We start from the raw sequence: 20,010 nt of genomic DNA, 5'->3' as shown, positions 1-20,010 counted from the left end.
GAAAAAAAATGGAAACTTTACATCATTTGTATTATCCTGGATGGAGTTTAAGAACTTTCTTCTTAGTGAAGTACCACAAGTACCATGGAAAAGCAAATATCCCATATATGCAATACTAATATGAAACCAACAGATAAAAACACAATTAAATTGAAGTGGGGGATTGGAGCTCTGACCTAATAGACACAATGTAAGGTGTAGAGCACACACTCTGGGTGAAGGGCTCAAGTGCAACTTGAACTTTATCTAACAAATGCAAACAATGTGGCCTAATTATTTATACCCTCATATTAATCTGAAATTTAAAAAAAAACAATGATTTTGATGTGCAACCTGTTAAGAACCTCTAGCCTCAAAAATCATGATGTGAGACAGCTGTTTTCAAAGGAACACTCTCCATGCTTTGAATTCAGAGGAAGAGACAACGCCAAGTGACAAAGCCATCGAGCAAAGGGCTGGAAGAACTGATAGACAGCAGGGCATCAGCTTCAATTAACTCAGCAATTTGGTAAAGATTAGCTAGGCCAAAATTTTACTTAAATGAATTCCAGCTAGCCAAATAGAGTGAAAATCCTGAGTATCCTTTTATAGAAACTACATTGTGCCTTTTGAACGATTTGAGAAAGACCGGAAAGTGTTTAGACGTGAAGTACGTCCCTTTGCTCAACGGACAAAGGTTTTGTTTTATTTTATTTACACAATGTGAAAGGTTTGGCCACCTGGAGTAGTGCCTGTCAGTGGCTGTAAAATGGAAAATGTAATCAGTGAGACTGATTAATAACCATGCACAGAAAAATAGGCCAAGTGGAAAAACTTATTCACGTAATTGCTTCATTTTGCTGACTGCAAAAGGATTTGTTTTGGAAGTGATTTCAGCTATTTAATTTAGTGGATTGATTGATCACAGAAAGGGCTTAGAAATGATATGACACAATTTTGTTTATAACATGAACTTAGTTTGAGCCCAAAAAAAAAATGTATGTCCCTTTTTGTATATCTTTCTAAGATATTTGTCTTGAGAAAATAATGATTGTACAACATAAACAGTCTCTGTGAAAGGAAGTAGAAAGATAGCAGAGGGCTTCCCTAAAAGCCATGGACTCAGAATTATCAAATTTTTAAAAGGCAAAGCTCATTTCTCTTTATTTATACACAAAAATAAATGGGAAAACCAGAAATGATTCCTAATTTCATTTACCTGATAACTCATTCTGATATAAAAATATAATTCATGTACTTTATAAGAAAATCCAAGAATAAAATAAACATGAAATATAAAATTTTCCTCCCTCTAACTACCCACTGAGACATCTAGAACTCCCTTGCTAATCACTGTGTTCAGATTCTTGAGTATTTTTCTTTTCTTTTTTTTTCTTTTTTGACACAGAGTCTCAAGCTGTCACCCTGGGTAGAATGCCCTGGCATCACAGCTTACAGCAACCTCAAACTCTTGGGCTCAAGAGATTCTCTTGCTTCAGCCTCCCAAGTAGCTGGGACTACAGGCACCCAGCACAACCCCTGGCTGTTTTTTGTGGGGTTTTTTGTTTGTTTGTTTTTTACTTCAGTTGTCATTGTTGTTTTAGCTGGCCTGGCCCAGGCTCGAACCTGCCAGCCTCGGGGTGTGTGGCTGGTACCCAATGTATCTATTTTATTTAAGCAACCTGCTACCAAAAACATTAATAACACAGCTTAGCTTTTGCATTTTTGCAAGATTTTCTGTGTGATACATTCCTACTAGTGAAATTGTTGTAGAGCATATGAAGTAAAATTCTTTTATTATTGCTGTGACCCAATATGCTGCCAAAACACGGCCCTGGTTTATATTTCTTTCTCTTTTTTTTTTTTTTGGGCAGATTCTTACTTTGTCACCCACGGTAGAGTGTCATGGTATCATAGCTCACATCAACCTCAAACTCTGGGTTCAAGTGCTCCTCTTGCCTCAGCCTCTCCCAAGTAGTTAGGACTACAGGTGCCTACCACAATGCCTGCTATTTTAGATAGGGTCTCACTCCTGCTCGGTCTGATCTCAAACTCCTGAGTTCAGACAACCCACCAGTGTGAGCCATTGCACCAGGCCCCTGGTTTAAATTTCTACCAATGTCATATACAAATGGCTAATACTCACACCTTGGTGATATGGACTATTATTTCATTTTTTAAAGATTCATTGATTTGATTAGATTGACAGTGAACCTCTTTTATTACACCTTGCCATTTGTATTTCTTTTTTGTTTTGTAGAGACAGAATCTCACTTTATGGCCCTCGGTAGAGTGCCGTGGCCTCACACAGCTCACAGCAACCTCCAATTCCTGGGCTTAAGCGATTCTCTTGCCTCAGCCTCCTGAGTAGCTGGCACTACAGGCGCCCGCCACAACGCCCAGCTATTTTTTGGTTGCAGATTGGCCGGGGCCGGGTTTGAACCCACCACCCTCAGTATATGGGGCCGGCGCCCTACTCACTGAGCCACAGGCGCCGCTGCCATTTGTATTTCTTGTATATATTCATCTCACTTGTATATTATTCTATTAAATTATTTGTCTTTGTGTTTCATTGACAAAGATTGAAATTATTGGCAGTGGTAAAAATGGAGAAAAAGAAACTCAAATACTGTGGAGGATAATATTTTACAGGACAATTTGACCCTATATCGTGAAATTTATGTTGTTTTTAATCTTTGACGTAGCAGGTCTATTTCTAGTAATTTTCCTACAGGAAAAAATATTTACAAAGATTAATGTGTTGTTAAAAATATAGTCTAGCATATTCTTTTTGTGAAATATTAACATTTTTAAATTGACACATGCATGTACTTACTTACAGGGTACCCTGCAATATTTTGGTGCATGTGTACATGTACATTTCAAATTAAAGAAATAATACTATCCATAGCAAAACTTTTGGATGCTTGTACATCTAAATGTTAACAGCAGTTATTTCTGGAATGTGGGGCTGCTAGTAATTTTTTCTTTTAGACATTTTTGTACTTTAAAGTGACAAGTATATATTACTTTTACAATCAAAAATAACAATATAGTTATTTCCATTTTGAAAAATTAATTCCGATTGAAAATGTCATACCGGAGGCGGAGCAAGATGGCAGCCGAGTAACAGCTTCCTTGCATCTGGGCACCGTGAGTCTGGGGAGATAGGACTCCAGGCATCTCTGGCTGGTGGGAACTGCCTATCATCACTCCTATGAAAATACAGGGAGTCAGCGAGAGACTTCTGGACCCCAAGAGGAGGACTAAAACAGTGGAAAGCCGGCAAGTGGTCGCGTGTGTTCAATCCGTCTAAACCCGCCCACAACTGTAAGTTCAGTAGCAGCGAGACTGCAAACCAGAAAGGCCTTACCTGTGAACTGTTTTGATGTCCTTGGACTTGGCACTGAGTTGAACTGCCTTGGGGAAGGCCTGAGCGGGAGTGCGGAGAACTTTGGCCGTTGTCTAGGGCCCCAGTCTGAGCCGCTGAGCCAGACGGAGCTGATAGTGTTTGGTGGTGGGTCACACGGATCCATTGTCAGTGATCTGCCCCGGCAAGCTCTGCCCTCAGGGTCGCAGAGCTAGAAACGGGTGGGAGCTGGTAACCCAGCAACCAAGTAGCCTAAGGGTGGGGTCTGAGCCGCCTTGCAGCCCTAACCCTCAGGGGCAGAGTGAGATCGGTTTTGGCACACTGAGTAAGTGCATAGCCACTTCAGCAGCGATTCCAGCGAGAAAGCTGGGAAAGCTTCTGCTCAGCAAGTTTACAAGTTCAAAGTGCCTTTTAAGTAGGCTAAAGAGAGATTTAGGGTGTCTACCTGCTGGGGTTTGAGAAATCAGCAGCCTCCAGTCGTATCAGAACTGTGACTAACATCTCATACCCCAGAAGACCACGTGTTGCCCAGACAATATTCAATAACAAATACAAACTGCTTTGTTTTTGGTTGTGTATTTTTTTCTTCTTTTTTTTTTTTGGTTTGGTTGTTTTTTTTGTTTGTTTATTTTGACGTTGCTGATGTTCTTTTGTTTTTTTAATTTCAATCTTTTCCACACAGATCCCTTTTTCTTTCTCAATTTTCCTAGTTTAATTATAATTTCCCATTGCTGCCTTTTTTAATAACTTCAACTTCATTTTTGCTAGTGTTTCTACCGATATAATTTGGTTTTTCACCCAATTTTATCCCCGTAAAGTTTTCTGTTTGCTTCTTTTGGTTTGATTTATAGCATTTTTGTCTTTCCTCTCTACTTGGTGGAGGTGGGGTACTGTGTCTGATCAGGTTAGCCAAGAGCTGCTGACCTCAAGGGAACCACGCAACTGGGCACCCCCAGAAGGTGGGGTTTTTCTAAGGTTGTGTCAAAGTACCCTACTGTACACCTATATTGCCCTGTCTCCCTCTTTCTGTGCCTCTCTTCTTTTTGTCAATATTCCTTATACCCACCCCCTCTCCTTTCTCTATCTTTCTTTTTTTCTTATCACTCGGTCCTCCTTTCTTTCATCCCCTTTTTTTGCTCTTCAACCTTCTCACCCTTCTGGTCCTATAACCCTTAGTCCACAGGCATAAGAACTTAAAGAGCAAGAGGAAGTGAAAGGAAAATTAGGGCAAGGAAACAGATAAAAGAAATCACTCATGAGGAAGAATCAGCAGAAAACTCCAGGCAACATGAAGAACCAGTCTAGAACAACCCCACCAAGGGACCATGAGGTAGCTACTGCAGATGATTCCACCAGTATAGAAATGTTAGGAATGACAGAAAGGGAATTTAGAATACACATGTTGAAAACAATGAAAGAAATGATGGAAACAATGAAGGAAATTGCTAATAAAGTGGAAAATAACCAAAAGGAAATCCAAAAACAGAATCAAATAAGAGATGAACGATATGAAGAATATAAAAAGGATATAGCAGACCTGAAGGAACTGAAACAGTCAATTAGGGAACTTAAAGATACAATGGAAAGTATCAGCAACAGGTTAGACCATGCAGAAGAAAGAATTTCAGAGGTAGAAGACAAAGTTCTTGAGATAACTCAGACAGTAAAAGAGGCAGAAAAGAAGAGAGAGAAAGCAGAACGTTCACTGTCAGAATTATGGGACTTTATGAAGCGTTCCAACATACGAGTTATAGGAATTCCAGAAGGGGAAGAAGAATGCCCCAGAGGAATGGAAGCCATACTAGAGAATATTATAAAAGAAAATTTCCCAAACATCACCAAAGAGTCTGACACACTGCTTTCAGAGGGATATCGGACCCCAGGTCGCCTCAACTCTAACCGAGCTTCTCCAAGACACATTGTGATGAACCTGTCCAAAGTCAAGACAAAAGAAAAGATTCTGCAAGCTGCCAGGAGTAAGCGCCAGTTGACCTACAGGGGCAAATCCATCAGAGTTACCGCAGACTTCTCTAATGAAACTTTCCAAGCAAGAAGACAATGGTCATCTACCTTTAATCTACTTAAACAGAACAATTTTCAGCCCAGAATTCTGTACCCTGCTAAGCTAAGCTTCAGAATTGACGGAGAAATCAAATCATTTACGGATATACAAACATTGAGGAAATTCGCCACAACAAGACCAGCTCTACAGGAAATACTTCAACCTGTTCTGCACACTGACCACCACAATGGATCAGCAGCAAAGTAAGAACTCAGAAATCAAAGGACAAAACCTAACCTCCACACTGATGCAAAAGATAAAATTAAGCAATGGACTCTCACCAAATAAGACGAATAGAATACTACCACACTTATCAATTATCTCAATAAATGTTAATGGCTTGAATTCCCCACTGAAGAGACATAGATTGGCTGTCTGGATTAAAAAACACAAGCCATCCATTTGCTGTCTGCAAGAAACACACCTGGCCTCAAAAGACAAATTAAAGCTCCGAGTCAAGGGTTGGAAGACAATTTTTCAGGCAAACGGAATTCAGAAGAAAAGAGGAGTTGCAATCTCATTTTCAGATACATGTGGATTTAAAGCAACTAAAGTCAAAAAAGACAAAGATGGTCACTTTATATTGGTCAAGGGAAAACTACAACAAGAAGACATTTCAATTCTAAATATTTATGCACCCAATTTAAATGCTCCCAGATTCCTGAAGCAGACCTTACTCAGTCTGAGCAATATGATATCTGATAATACCATCATAACAGGGGACTTTAACACACCTCTTACAGAGCTGGACAGATCCTCTAAACAGAAATTAAACAAAGATGTAAGAGATTTAAATGAGACCCTAGAACAACTATGCTTGATAGATGCATATAGAACACTCCACCCCAAAGATAAAGAATATACATTCTTCTCATCACCCCATGGAACATTCTCCAAAATTGATCATATCCTGGGACACAAAACAAATATCAACAGAATCAGAAGAATTGAAATTTTACCTTGTATCTTTTCAGACCATAAGGCACTAAAGGCGGAACTCAACTCTAACAAAAATGCTCAAGCCCACCCAAAGGCATGGAAATTAAACAATCTTCTGTTGAATAACAGATGGGTGAAGGAAGAAATAAAACAGGAAATCATTAACTTCCTTGAGCATAACAACAATGAAGACACAAGCTACCAAAACCTGTGGGATACTGCAAAAGCAGTTTTGAGAGGAAAATTCATCGCTTTAGATGCCTACATTCGAAAAACAGAAAGAGAGCACATCAACAATCTCACAAGAGATCTTATGGAATTGGAAAAAGAAGAACAATCTAAGCCTAAACTCAGTAGAAGAAAAGAAATATCCAAAATCAAATCAGAGATCAATGAAATTGAAAACAAAAGAATCATTCAGAAAATTAATGAAACAAGGAGTTGGTTTTTTGAAAAAATAAATAAAATAGATAAACCATTAGCCAGACTAACTAGAAATAGAAAAGTAAAATCTCTAATAACCTCAATCAGAAACGATAAAGGGGAAATAACAACTGATCCCACAGAGATACAAGAGATCATCTCTGAATACTACCAGAAACTCTATGCCCAGAAATTTGACAATGTGAAGGAAATGGATCAATATCTGGAATCACACCCTCTCCCTAGACTTAGCCAGGAAGAAATAGACCTCCTGAACAGACCAATTTCAAGCACTGAGATCAAAGAAACAATAAAAAAGCTTCCAACTAAAAAATGCCCTGGTCCAGATGGCTTCACTCCAGAATTCTATCAAACCTTCAAGGAAGAGCTTATTCCTGTACTGCAGAAATTATTCCAAAAAACTGAGGAAGAAGGAATCTTCCCCAACACATTCTATGAAGCAAACATCACCCTGATACCAAAACCAGGAAAAGACCCAAACAAAAAGGAGAATTTCAGACCAATCTCACTCATGAACATAGACGCAAAAATTCTCAACAAAATCCTAGCCAATAGATTACAGCTTATCATCAAAAAAGTCATTCATCATGATCAAGTAGGCTTCATCCCAGGGATGCAAGGCTGGTTTAACATACGCAAGTCTATAAACGTTATCCACCATATTAACAGAGGCAAAAATAAAGATCACATGATCCTCTCAATAGATGCAGAAAAAGCATTTGATAAAATCCAGCATCCTTTTCTAATTAGAACTCTGAAGAGTATAGGCATAGGTGGCACATTTCTAAAACTGATTGAAGCTATCTATGACAAACCCACAGCCAATATTTTACTGAATGGAGTAAAACTGAAAGCTTTTCCTCTTAGAACTGGAACCAGACAAGGTTGTCCTCTGTCACCTTTACTATTCAACGTAGTGCTGGAAGTTCTAGCCAATACAATTAGGCAAGACAAGGAAATAAAGGGAATCCAAATGGGAGCAGAGGAGGTCAAACTCTCCCTCTTTGCTGACGACATGATCTTATACTTAGAGAACCCCAAAGACTCAACCACAAGACTCCTAGAAGTCATCAAAAAATACAGTAATGTTTCAGGATATAAAATCAATGTCCACAAGTCAGTAGCCTTTGTATACACCAATAACAGTCAAGATGAGAAGCTAATTAAGGACACAACTCCCTTCACCATAGTTTCAAAGAAAATGAAATACCTAGGAATATACCTAACGAAGGAGGTGAAGGACCTCTATAAAGAAAACTATGAAATCCTCAGAAAGGAAATAGCAGAGGATATTAACAAATGGAAGAACATACCATGCTCATGGATGGGAAGAATCAACATTGTTAAAATGTCTATACTTCCCAAAGCTATCTACCTATTCAATGCCATTCCTATCAAAGTACCTACATCGTACTTTCAAGATTTGGAAAAAATGATTCTGCGTTTTGTATGGAACCGGAAAAAACCCCGTATAGCTAAGGCAGTTCTTAGTAACAAAAATAAAGCTGGGGGCGTCAGCATACCAGATTTTAGTCTGTACTACAAAGCCATAGTGCTCAAGACAGCATGGTACTGGCACAAAAACAGAGACATAGACACTTGGAATCGAATTGAACACCAAGAAATGAAACTAACATCTTACAACCACCTAATCTTTGATAAACCAAACAAGAACTTACCTTGGGGGAAAGACTCCCTATTCAATAAATGGTGTTGGGAGAACTGGATGTCTACATGTAAAAGACTGAAACTGGACCCACACCTTTCCCCACTCACAAAAATTGATTCAAGATGGATAAAGGACTTAAATTTAAGGCATGAAACAATAAAAATCCTCAAAGAAAGCATAGGAAAAACACTGGAAGATATTGGCCTGGGGGAAGACTTCATGAAGAAGACTGCCATGGCAATTGCAACAACATCAAAAATAAACAAATGGGACTTCATTAAACTGAAAAGCTTCTGTACAGCTAAGGACACAATAACCAAAGCAAAGAGACAACCTACACAATGGGAAAGGATATTTGCATATTTTCAATCAGACAAAAGCTTGATAACCAGGATCTATAGAGAACTCAAATTAATCCACATGAAAAAAGCCAACAATCCCTTATATCAATGGGCAAGAGACATGAATAGAACTTTCTCTAAAGATGACAGACGAATGGCTAACAAACATATGAAAAAATGTTCATCATCTCTATATATTAGAGAAATGCAAATCAAAACAACCCTCAGATATCATCTAACCCCAGTGAGAATGGCCCACATCACAAAATCTCAAAACTGCAGATGCTGGCGTGGATGTGGAGAGAAGGGAACACTTTTACACTGCTGGTGGGACTGCAAACTAGTACAACCTTTCTGGAAGGAAGTATGGAGAAACCTCAAAGCACTCAACCTAGACCTCCCATTAGATCCTGCAATCCCATTACTGGGCATCTACCCAGAAGGAAAAAAATCCTTTTATCATAAGGACACTTGTACTAGACTGTTTATGGCAGCTCAATTTACCATTGCCAAAATGTGGAAACAGCCTAAATGCCCACCAACCCAGGAATGGATTAACAAGCTGTGGTATATGTATACCATGGAATACTATTCAGCTATTAAAAAAAATGGAGACTTTACATCCTTCGTATTAACCTGGATGGAAGTGGAAGACATTATTCTTAGTAAAGCATCACAAGAATGGAGAAGCATGAATCCTATGTACTCAATCTTGATATGAGGACAATTAATGACAATTAAGTTTATGGGGGGGGGAAGCAGAAAGAGGGATGGAGGGAGGAGGTTGGGGCCTTAGTGTGTGTCACACTTTATGGGGGCAAGACATGATTGCAAGAGGGACTTTACCTAACAATTGCAATCAGTGTAACTGACTTATTGTACCCTCAATGAATCCCCAACAATAAAAAAAAAAAAAAAAAAAAAAAAAAAAAAAAAGAAAAAAAAAAAAAAAAGAAAATGTCATACCAGAACCACATGCCAGGACTTTCTTATTCTTGGTGCTGGTGTGAGGTACAAAGGATGGCACATATTGTCAAATATGTTCAGCTTCTGCCTTAGGATTGAAGATGAGATTAGGGAGGATTGTTGCCTAATTTATGAGATTTGGAGTTGAAGTTTGATGCCTCAGAAGCATCACATTAGCTCTAAGAAGAACATTCTGTTTCCTTAGACTATCTTCCCTACTTTTATGATATTTATTAGCACCAGAACCTGTGATTGTTCCCCAGAGAATGAGAGAGAAAGATCAAGAATGTGAGAAGCAGGGAAAGTAGATTCAGTTAATACTCCAACTTGTTGGGCAGCACCTATGGCTCAGTGAGGAGGGCGCTAGCCCATATGCCGAGCATGACCGGTTCAAACCCGGCCCCGGCCAAACTGCAACAACAAAAAAAATAGCCGGGTGTTGTGGCGGGCACCTGTAGTCCCAGCTAGTTGGGAGGGTAAGGCAAGAGAATCACCTAAGCCCAAGAGCTGGAGATTGCTGTGAGCTGTGACGTCACGGCACTCTTCTGAGGGTGACAAAGTGAAACTCTGTCTCTAAAAAAAAAAAAAAAAAAAAAAAATCCAGCCTATCAGCAGCATTCATGAAAGATTTGTTTGTTGAAGAAGTTGAACCTATTATCTTAACCAGGGATTACCCCTGCTAGCTCTGACAGAGCATGGACAATTAGGAGTTTACTGGGATTTAGTTGAAAATAATGCAATGTTGTGAGATGGGAAGATGATTTAAAGGAAATTACATCAAATGCTTGAAATCAGTTTTTGAGTTTGAACTCATAAACAAATGTAAACTATCATTTGATGATGCCTATTATAAACTAATAAAATGATTCAAGAATATGAATGGAAAATTGTGAAGAATGAGTGAATTTATATTGCAAAAAAATGTAAAACTAAAGGAAAGAGGAACAGTTAATGAATAGGGTTAGCTGAGAATATTGTTTAACAGGCATAACCTATTCATTTATAAAGAAATTTCCATTCTCAAAGTTCTAATGTAAGTGTCTTAGTATTTTAGGGCCCTTATAACAAAACACCATAAGCTGGGTAGCTTACTAACAACAGAAATTTATTTCTCTCAGCTGTGAAAGTTAGGAAGTCCACAATTAGGGCAGATTTGGTGCCTGGAGAGGGCCCCATTTTTGGTTCATATATGGTGCCTGCTTACCATGTTCTCACATAGCCAACAAGGTCTCTGCGGTCTCCTTTATATATAAAATCACTAATTCACTCATGAGAGTTCTGACCACATGACCTATTCACCTCCCAAAGGCCCCACCTCCTAATACCATCACCTTGGAAGTTAAGATTTTCAAAAATTCTGGGGGAACAGAGACATCAAGTCCATTGTATTACCATTTCATCAATAAGAATCACAAACTCACTAAGAGTTAGGTTTATGTAATTTTGTTTTTGTCTTGGTTTATGGTTGATATTCTTACTTTATAATATTATTTGCCTGTATAATTTAAAGAAAGAGTCAATGCCTAATTAGGGCAGTAAGAGTCAAAATTTTGCCATCAAAATTTTAGGACATTTTAAATGTGACCTCATAGAGGTCATTAAGGTGACAGACATCAGTCAGCTCTTGTTCCACATCCACGTTTTACTCAAGATCCTGCAGAGAAGATATGTGAAAACATATTGAAAAGTGGTAAGCATCTTTGTACTACTAGGTAATATTGAGTATTGCTTTCTACATACCAGAAATTTTGCTAAGCATTTAACACATGTTAACCCCTTTTTTTCTTTCTTTTTTTTTTTTTTTTTTGAGACAGAGCCTCAAGTTGTCACCCAGGGTAGAGTGCCAGGGTATCACAGATAACAGCAACCTCCAACTCTTGGGTTTAAGCAATTCTTTTGCCTCAGCCTCCCAAGTTGCTAGGACTACAGGTGCCCACCACAATGCCTGGCTACTTTTTGGTTATAATTGTCCTTGTTGTTTGGCAGGCCTGGGCTGGATTTGAACCCACCAGCTCTGGTATATGTGGCTGGCGCCCTAGCCACTGAGCTACAGGCACCAAGCCATGTGTTAACCCTTTTTATTTATTTTTCTTTTTAACTTTTTTTTTTTGAGGCAGAGTCTCACTGTGTCTCCCTGGGTAGAGGGCAACGGCAACATCATACTCACAGCAACTGCCAACTCTTTGGACTCAAGTGATCCTCATGCTTCAGCTTCCCGAGTAGCTGGGCCCATAGTCATCCACAAGCCCAGCTAATTTTTCTATTTTAAGTAGAGACAAGGTCTCACTCTTGCTCAGGCTGGTCTCGAACTCCTGAGCTCAAGAAATCCACCTGTCTTGGCCTCCCAGAGTGTTAAGATTACAGGTGTGGGGCGGCACCTGTGGCTCAGTCGGTAAGGCGCCGGCCCCATATACCAAGGGTGGCGGGTTCAAACCCAGCCCTGGCCGAACTGCAACAAAAAATAGCCGGGCGTTGTGGTGGGTGCCTATAGTCCCAGCTGCTTGGGAGGCTGAGGCAAGAGAATTGCTTAAGCACAGGAGTTGGAGGTTGCTGTGAGCTGTGTGATGCCACGGCACTCTACCAAGGGCCATAAAGTGAAACTCTGTCTCTACAAAAAAAAAGATTACAGGTGTGAACCACCAAGCCTGGCCTTGTTACCCCCTTTTTTTTTTTCATTGAGACAGAGTCTCACTTTGTTGCACCTGGTACAGTGCCGTAGTGTCATATCTCACAGCAACCTCAAACTCTTGGGCTCAAGTGATCCTTTTGCCTCAGCCTCCCAAGTGGCTGGGACTACAGGCATCCACCACAACACCTGACTATTTTTAGAGACAGGGGCGGGAGAGTCTTGCTCTGGCTCAGGCTGGTCTCCAACTTGTGAGTTCAAGTCAATCCACCCGCTTCGGCCTCCCAGAGTGTTGGGATTACAGACATGAGCCACCGCACCCAGCCTGCTGCCCCTTTTTATTATCACAACATCCAAAGAAGTAGATAGGATGATTTTTTCTGATTTAGATATTAAAGGAACCCAAACTTAGAAAAGTGAAGCCACTTTCCCACATTTACAAAACTCACTAGTGGAATAGCCAGTATTTGAAAATTCCCAGATCCACAGCCAAAGCTCTCACCCACATCGTGAATGTTCCCTGAGTAGTTTTAACATTACTCACCCTCTTCTGGGCTTTAAAGTTGAGAATGGAGCACTGAGCCTGACGAGCAGTATTCAGTTGGTATGCATGTTTCTTTCCGGTTATTTAACACTACTTAAGTTCATTGGACATTATAGTCTGGTTTCTTAATATGTTTTATCCCCAAATAATATTCTTGGCTTATTCAATTATGGACCTTTAACCTATGGACCAGATAATACATGAGAGTTACAGTAGTTGGAAAAATTATTGAATTTACAAAATTTGGCTTATCCAATTCTGTTATGATTGAATATACCAAGGACAGTTTAGGTGCATAGAAAAATTATTTCATGGTTGCAAGATTCAGGCAGATAGAACAGACTCCAACAGTGGTTAACTAGCACCCAGATACAGGAAATCAGATGTCTTCATGCTGAAAAGGTTAAGGGTACAGAGGAGTTTGAGCTAATGTTTCTTTCAATTTCTTAGTGTTCTATTATGATATTTTAAATATTCTGACTAAAGATTACTTGTCTTTCTAGGCTTATCTTAATTTACCAGGACCTTTGTATAGACTTTTTTGTTTTATAGATAGAACATTGCTCCATTGCTCAGGCTGGAGTAGAGTGTCTGTCACAGGTACAATCGTAGCACACAACAGGCTTGAACTCCTGGGTCCAAGCTTCCACTTTCAGAGTAGCTGGGAGTAAAGGTGTGTGCCCACCATGCTCAGCCTGGCTTATACAGTCTTGATATCTATTAGCATTATAGGCATTTTTCAATATTAGCATTTTAAAGGACTAATATTATTTATTTGTTATTTTTTGAAACAGAGTCTCAAGCTGTCATCCTGGGTAGAATGCCATGTGTCACAGCTCACAGCAACCTCCAACTCAGGCTCAAGCGATCCTCTTGTCTGAGTTTTTCCATTTTTGGTAGAGGTGGAGTCTCGCTTTTGCTCAGGCTAGTCTCCAACTCATGAGCTCAAGCAATCCACCCACCTAGGCCTCCCAGAGTGCTAGGATTACAGGTGTGAGCCACCACACCTGGCCTAAAGGACTAATATTAATGTTTAACCTCATTAATGATGAGGGAATTTGAAATTCAGAAAGAAAGAAATATTTTTTTTGTGTGTGTGTGTGGTTTTTGGCCGGGGCTGGGTTTGAACCCGCCACCTCCAGCATATGGGACTGGTGCCCTACTCCTTGAGCCACAGGCACCACCCAGAAAGAAATATTTTTTATCCATCATACTATGTGAAAGAAATTCAGCACTAGCGAGGATTCAGAGTCACCAACTTTGTACATTGTTAGTGAGAATGTGAATTGGAATCTTTTTGTAAAGTAATCTGGCAAGGGTTAAGATTTCAGTTCTATTTTTGGGACTTGAGTTTGTGGAAATAAAAGCACCAGTGATGAAAAAAAAAAAAATTGATCCTTAAACAATGCAGGATTTAGGGGAGCTGACCCCTGTGCAGTCAAAAACCAATATCTAACTTAGACTCCCCCAAACTTACTGTTGACTGGAAGCCTCACTGACACCCTAAACAGTCAATTAATACATACTTCGCATGTAACATGTATTATATACCAGATTATGTTTTGTTTTGTTTTTTTTCTTTTGTTTACTTATTTTTTTTTTTTTTGTTTCCTGACCAGGAATATATCATGTATTCTTTCAATAAAGTAAGCTAGAAAAAATAAAATATTTTTAAGGAAATTATAAAGAAGAGGAAATGTATGTACTATTCATTAAGTGGCAGTGGATCACCACCCAGGTCTTCATCCTTGTTTTCACACTGAGCAGGCTGAATGCAGAGGGGAAGCAAAGAAAGGGGCTGGTCCTGCTGTCTCAGGGGTGGCAGAGGCAGGAGGGGTGAAGTAGGTGGAAGAGGAGGCAAGAGAGACAGGGATGCTTTGTGTAACTTTATAGAAACATCTCTAATTTCTGTCTGACTTTTTGCTTTTTCTCTTTTCCAAAAATGTTTCCACACAGTCCCAATTTTTCTTTATTTTCAGTTCCTGTATCATAAAAGGGCCCATGTGATAAAAGAAGTCAAAAGCAGCCTCAGATAATCAGAACCTCTGCAGGTGGACTGATGTCAGTTTGTTTTCTGGCTCTGCCTCTTCTGGGTCTTCTCCCTCACCATCTGGTGCTCCTCTCCACCAAGTCATCTTCTGATAATTCTTCTGGTATTGCTGCTATTAACTCTTCATTTTCTCCACGATCCATAGATCCATACCTTGAAACCTTTCACACCTCACTTTTTTTTTTTTTTTGCCATATTCACAATGTCTATCATGATTTTCTCTATTGGCCCTATTGTAATTCCTATTAAGTTATGCACAACATCTAGAGACAGTTTTGTCCAGCAGAAATTTTTGTTTTGGACCTTCACAGCCTTTTCTATAAAGATAACAGCATAATTGTGTTCTCTCTGTCTGGGTTATCTTTCACATCATTGATGATTCATTCAACAAAATACCCTGTGTAATGAGCCTTATGAACTTTTGTTCTTTATGACTCTCTAATTAAAAGGCTGAATTAGAGATGTTGTGTTTGGGGGCAACCAGATTTCTTCAATGCCTTTGGTGGTGAACTCATGGTGTCCTGGGTGGCCAGAGGCATTGTCCAATATCAAAAGAACTTTAAAAGTCAGTCCCTTGCTGGCAAAGTGCTTCATGACTTTAGAAACAAAGCATTGATGGAACCAATCCAGAAAGAGGGTCCATTATCCAGCCTTTTTTGTTGCACTCTCTTAGGAGGAAGCTTGAGTCCTTTGCATTTAATTTTTTTTTTTTTTGAGACAGAGTCACACTTTGTTGCCCCCAGTAGAGTGCTGCGGTGTCACAGCTCACAGCAACCTCAGACCCTTGGGCTAAAGCAATTCTCTTGCCTCAGCCTCCTGAGTAGCTGGGACTACAGGCATCTGCCACAATGCCCAGTTATTTTTAGGGATTGAGTCTCTCTCGCGCTTGCTCAGGCTGGTCTGGATACCTGTGAGCTCAGGCAATCTCCACCCACTTTGGCCTCCCAGAGTGCTGGGATTACAGGCGTGAGCCACCGTGCCTGTCCTGCATTTATTTAATTTTTACAGAAAATGTCTTTACAGATATTGCCAAAATCAAAACCTGAATATTCAGTATTATTTGATATTTCTTCCCATATTTGAGAAATTCCCCCAGCCTATCAGTTTTGATGGAAGCAAGAAACCACCTTCTGTTTTAGAAGCTAAAATGCCAAATGCTTGCTTTCTCCGCCTCCTTTACAGCGAGGGTACAAGCATATGATTTAGATTCTGCCAGTCTATTTCCCGGTGCTGAATTTTGACTCAGGAATTAATAAAAAAGGAAACAAATTAAGTTATGCTTTCTCTGTTTCTGGTGGAGCCCATGTAGTAGCTGCTAAAGTATCTGTTGTATGGTGAACAAGGGGGAGTGGTCACAGGGTTTAACAGTTGGCCTAGGACTGAGCAACTATAGCCGCTGCTGTCAGCAAGCCGCGGCCTCCCTTCTTAGAGGTGGCAGCAGTGGTTTCCTCCCCGGAAAAGCTGTACAGCAGGGTTGGGGCACATTTCCTGGCTTCTGATCTTTCAGTCTGCTTTTCCAGTTTTTTTAGCAATTCTACAAGGTCCTCAATATTTCTGCTATACGACATAGACTTATTTACTGTGAAAGTCGTCCATGTTAGGCTTCTGTGCTTTTTATTGTTAAGAATCCAAGGTATAGGGCAGCGCCTGTGGCTCAGTCGGTAAGGCGCCGGCCCCATCCGGCCCCATATACCCAGGGTGGTGGGTTCAAACCCAGCCCCGGCTGAACTGCAACCAAAAAATAGCTGGGCATTGTGGCGGTCGCCTGTAGTCCCAGCTACTCAGGAGGCTGAGGCAAGAGAATCGCTTAAGCCCAGGAGTTGGAGGTTGCTGTGAGCTGTGTGATGCCATGGCAGTCTACCGAGGGCCATAAAGTGAGACTCTGTCTCTACAAACAAACAAACAAACAAAAAAAGAATCCAAGGTATATAAATGTAACAGCAAACATTTGTTCTTTTAAATTAACATGTGATCTGTGTCTCATCAGGTAGAATAGGTGAAATTCAACAAGGTGAACTAAGCTAAAAACCAAAGATACATTATAAGCCTGGCTGGTCTGAAAAATGTAGCTAGATCGACTTTAAGTATTTAATCAAGCAGAAAATAATTTAGGCAAAAACCAAATAATAAATTAACATTCTTGAATATCCTGGCTAAAAATATTCATTCTAACTTCATAAGAGAAACAGCATATAAAATACACTGAATATATTCTCAGAGTCTTACTCTGTCACCCTAGGTAGAGTGCCATGGTGTCATAGCTCACAGTAGCTTCAAATACTTAAGTGATCCTCTTGACTCAGCCTCTCCAGCAGCCAGAACTACAGGTGCCCACCATAATGCCCAGGTAGTTTTTCCTTTTGTTTTTTTTTTAGTAGTGACAGGGTCTCACTCTTGCTCAAGCTGGTCCTGAACTCATGAGTTCAGGTGATTCACCAGCCTCAGCCTCCCAGAATGCTAGGATTACAGGCATGAGCCATTGTTCCTGGCCTGTACTGAAAATCTTGAACAATATTTTTCAACTTTAGAAAACAACCTTTTGTAGGGTTTTAATAGGCATTACATTAAAAGAATATATCTATATGGTTAATAAATATGAAAACTGGGAATAGAAGCACAATTAAACAAATTTTCTTTATTTCTTAAAGTATTTAACGTGCTATCTATTGTGAATCTCTAAAAATGTCAAATGTTTAGTATTTTCCAAATGTATTTGAACATGGAGTGTTATGCTTAGTAAGAAATTAACAAGCAAATATTCCCCTGAACAATCTGGCAAATATTAGTGTAGATCAATTATGATCTAACATTTTTATACAATTTAATGTATTAGGATAATTTTGGCCACAGGTGACAAAAAGTATAACTCAAGGTGGCTGAACAGTAGTGAAGACTCAAGGATAGTGTAAGGTAGAGATTTAGTGATGACACAAAATAAATGCTTCTTGTTCTTCTCTGTTACTCTACTCCACCTTACTTATTAGGTGCCATATGAATGTTTGTGCCCTCCCCACAAAATTCAGATTTTGGAACCCAGTCTCCAATGTGATGATATTTGGAAATGGAGCCTAGGAAGAGGTGATAAGGCTGTGCTGGCAGAGCCCCCATGAGTGGGATTAGTCCCCAGAAACTCCATTCGTAAGTGCAAGTGGCATGTCAGTCACACAATCAGGCAATATGTGGATACCTGCATGGGTGTCTAAATGTTTCATTTTGCAGATGTATTAATATTTTTATTTTATTTTATTTTATTTATTTATTTTAGAGACAGAGTCTCACTTTGTCACCCTCAGTAGAGCGCCATAGCATCACAGCTCACAGCAACCTCCAGCTCTTGGGTTTAGGCAATTCTCTTGCCTCAGCTTCCCGAGGATCTGGACTACAGGCACCTGCCACAAGGCCCGGCTATTTTTTTTGTTGTTGCAGTTTGGCCAGGGCCGGTTTGAACCCGCCACCCTCGGTATACGGGGCTGCCACCCTACTCACTGAGCCACAGGCGCTGCTCATATTTTTATAATTTTAAACACTATTTTAAAACAAGGAGATGATTTATCTTATACAAATTTGGCTCTTAACTTAAATGTATCAAAGTATGTCCTACATGTAACTTGCTTGTCCGGCTCCTACATAGGAATTTAAAGACCCCTACATTTCAGAATGAGCCTAACATCTGATTCTATTCGTACGCTACAGTCTACAATTGCCAACCAGATACTCACCGAGATAGCTGAAGAGTACTATGGAGAGCCGGTACTACTGTTTCCATCAGCTCCTACTAGTGTCTTCATCCTTCCTCTGTGTCTGACACATTTCATATTACTGTCTTTAAATGTCCCTTAGCTACAGAGCTAATGTGCTTATGTCTGTAAGGAGTCTCATGTGAACCTGTAAATAATTAAAGATGCATTAGTTCCCTGCAGAGCCATCATGATTTCCTGAACAAGCCAAAATACCTAGAGACCTAATCATACAATTTCCTTAAGAAATAGCCTAGCTTTAAGGAAGAAGTCATATCACTCAGCAATGCATATTATAATTACTCACAGCAGTATGCCTAGCGCTATATAATAGTCAATTTACAGAATGAAAGGTAATGTAATTCAATAGAAAAATAGCTGTTTCTTTTTTGTGTGTGTGAGACAGAGTCTCAAGCCGTTGCCCTGGGGAGAGTGCCATTGACATCATAGCTCACAACAACCTCCAACTCTTGGGCTCAAGTGACCCTCTTGCCTCAGTTTTTCTATTTTTAGTAGAGATAAGGTGTTGCTTTTTGCTTAGACTGGTCTCACACTCGTGAGCTCAAGCAATCCACCCGCCTCAGCCTTCCCAGAGTGCTAAAATGGCTGGTTTTAAGGAGTGAATGGCCATATCAACAATTAGAAGTGTCTTTAGGGTGGAGTCTTTATATTAGGGTTTCATAGGATTTCTGTTTTAATTAATATCCTATTCAGCTTGCTATAACTTTCATTGAGCTTTTCTAGAACAACAAAAAAAATCAAAATTCATCTTTGATTAAAAGCTAAAAGCAAACTGCCAAAGAACGAGCGAGACAAATTTCGGAGAAAGTAATCTATCAGAAATAACATTCTAAGAGGATAATGAATACTCAGACAAATAAAGAACCAGACATAGTACAAAAATCCCATGAAATATACCAAGAAGAAAAATGTTAATTTTTTTTAGAGACGGAGTCTCTCTTTGTTGCACTCAGTAGAGTGCCATGGCATCACAACTCAAAGCAACCTTCAGCTCTTGGACTTAGGCAATTCTCTTGCCTTAGCCTCCTGAGTAGCTCGGACCACAGGCGCCCGCCACAATGCCTGGCTATTTTTGTTGTTGTTGTTGTTGTTGTTGTTGTTGCAGTTTGGTTGGGGCTGGATTCCAACCGGTCGCCCTCCATATAGGGGCCGGCACCATATTCACTGAGCCACAGGCGCTGCCAAAAAATGTTAATCTTTTTTAAGAAGAAGAGTTTAACCTGCTAGAAGACACAGTTAGCAGTTTAGGTTTAACATTGCTA

This window comes from Nycticebus coucang, chromosome 1, assembly GCF_027406575.1.
Source record: "Nycticebus coucang isolate mNycCou1 chromosome 1, mNycCou1.pri, whole genome shotgun sequence".
In the NCBI taxonomy this organism is placed as follows: Eukaryota; Metazoa; Chordata; class Mammalia; order Primates; family Lorisidae; genus Nycticebus; species Nycticebus coucang.
The sequence above is the reverse complement of the archived record's forward strand: the minus strand, read 5'-3'. Positions refer to the sequence as shown.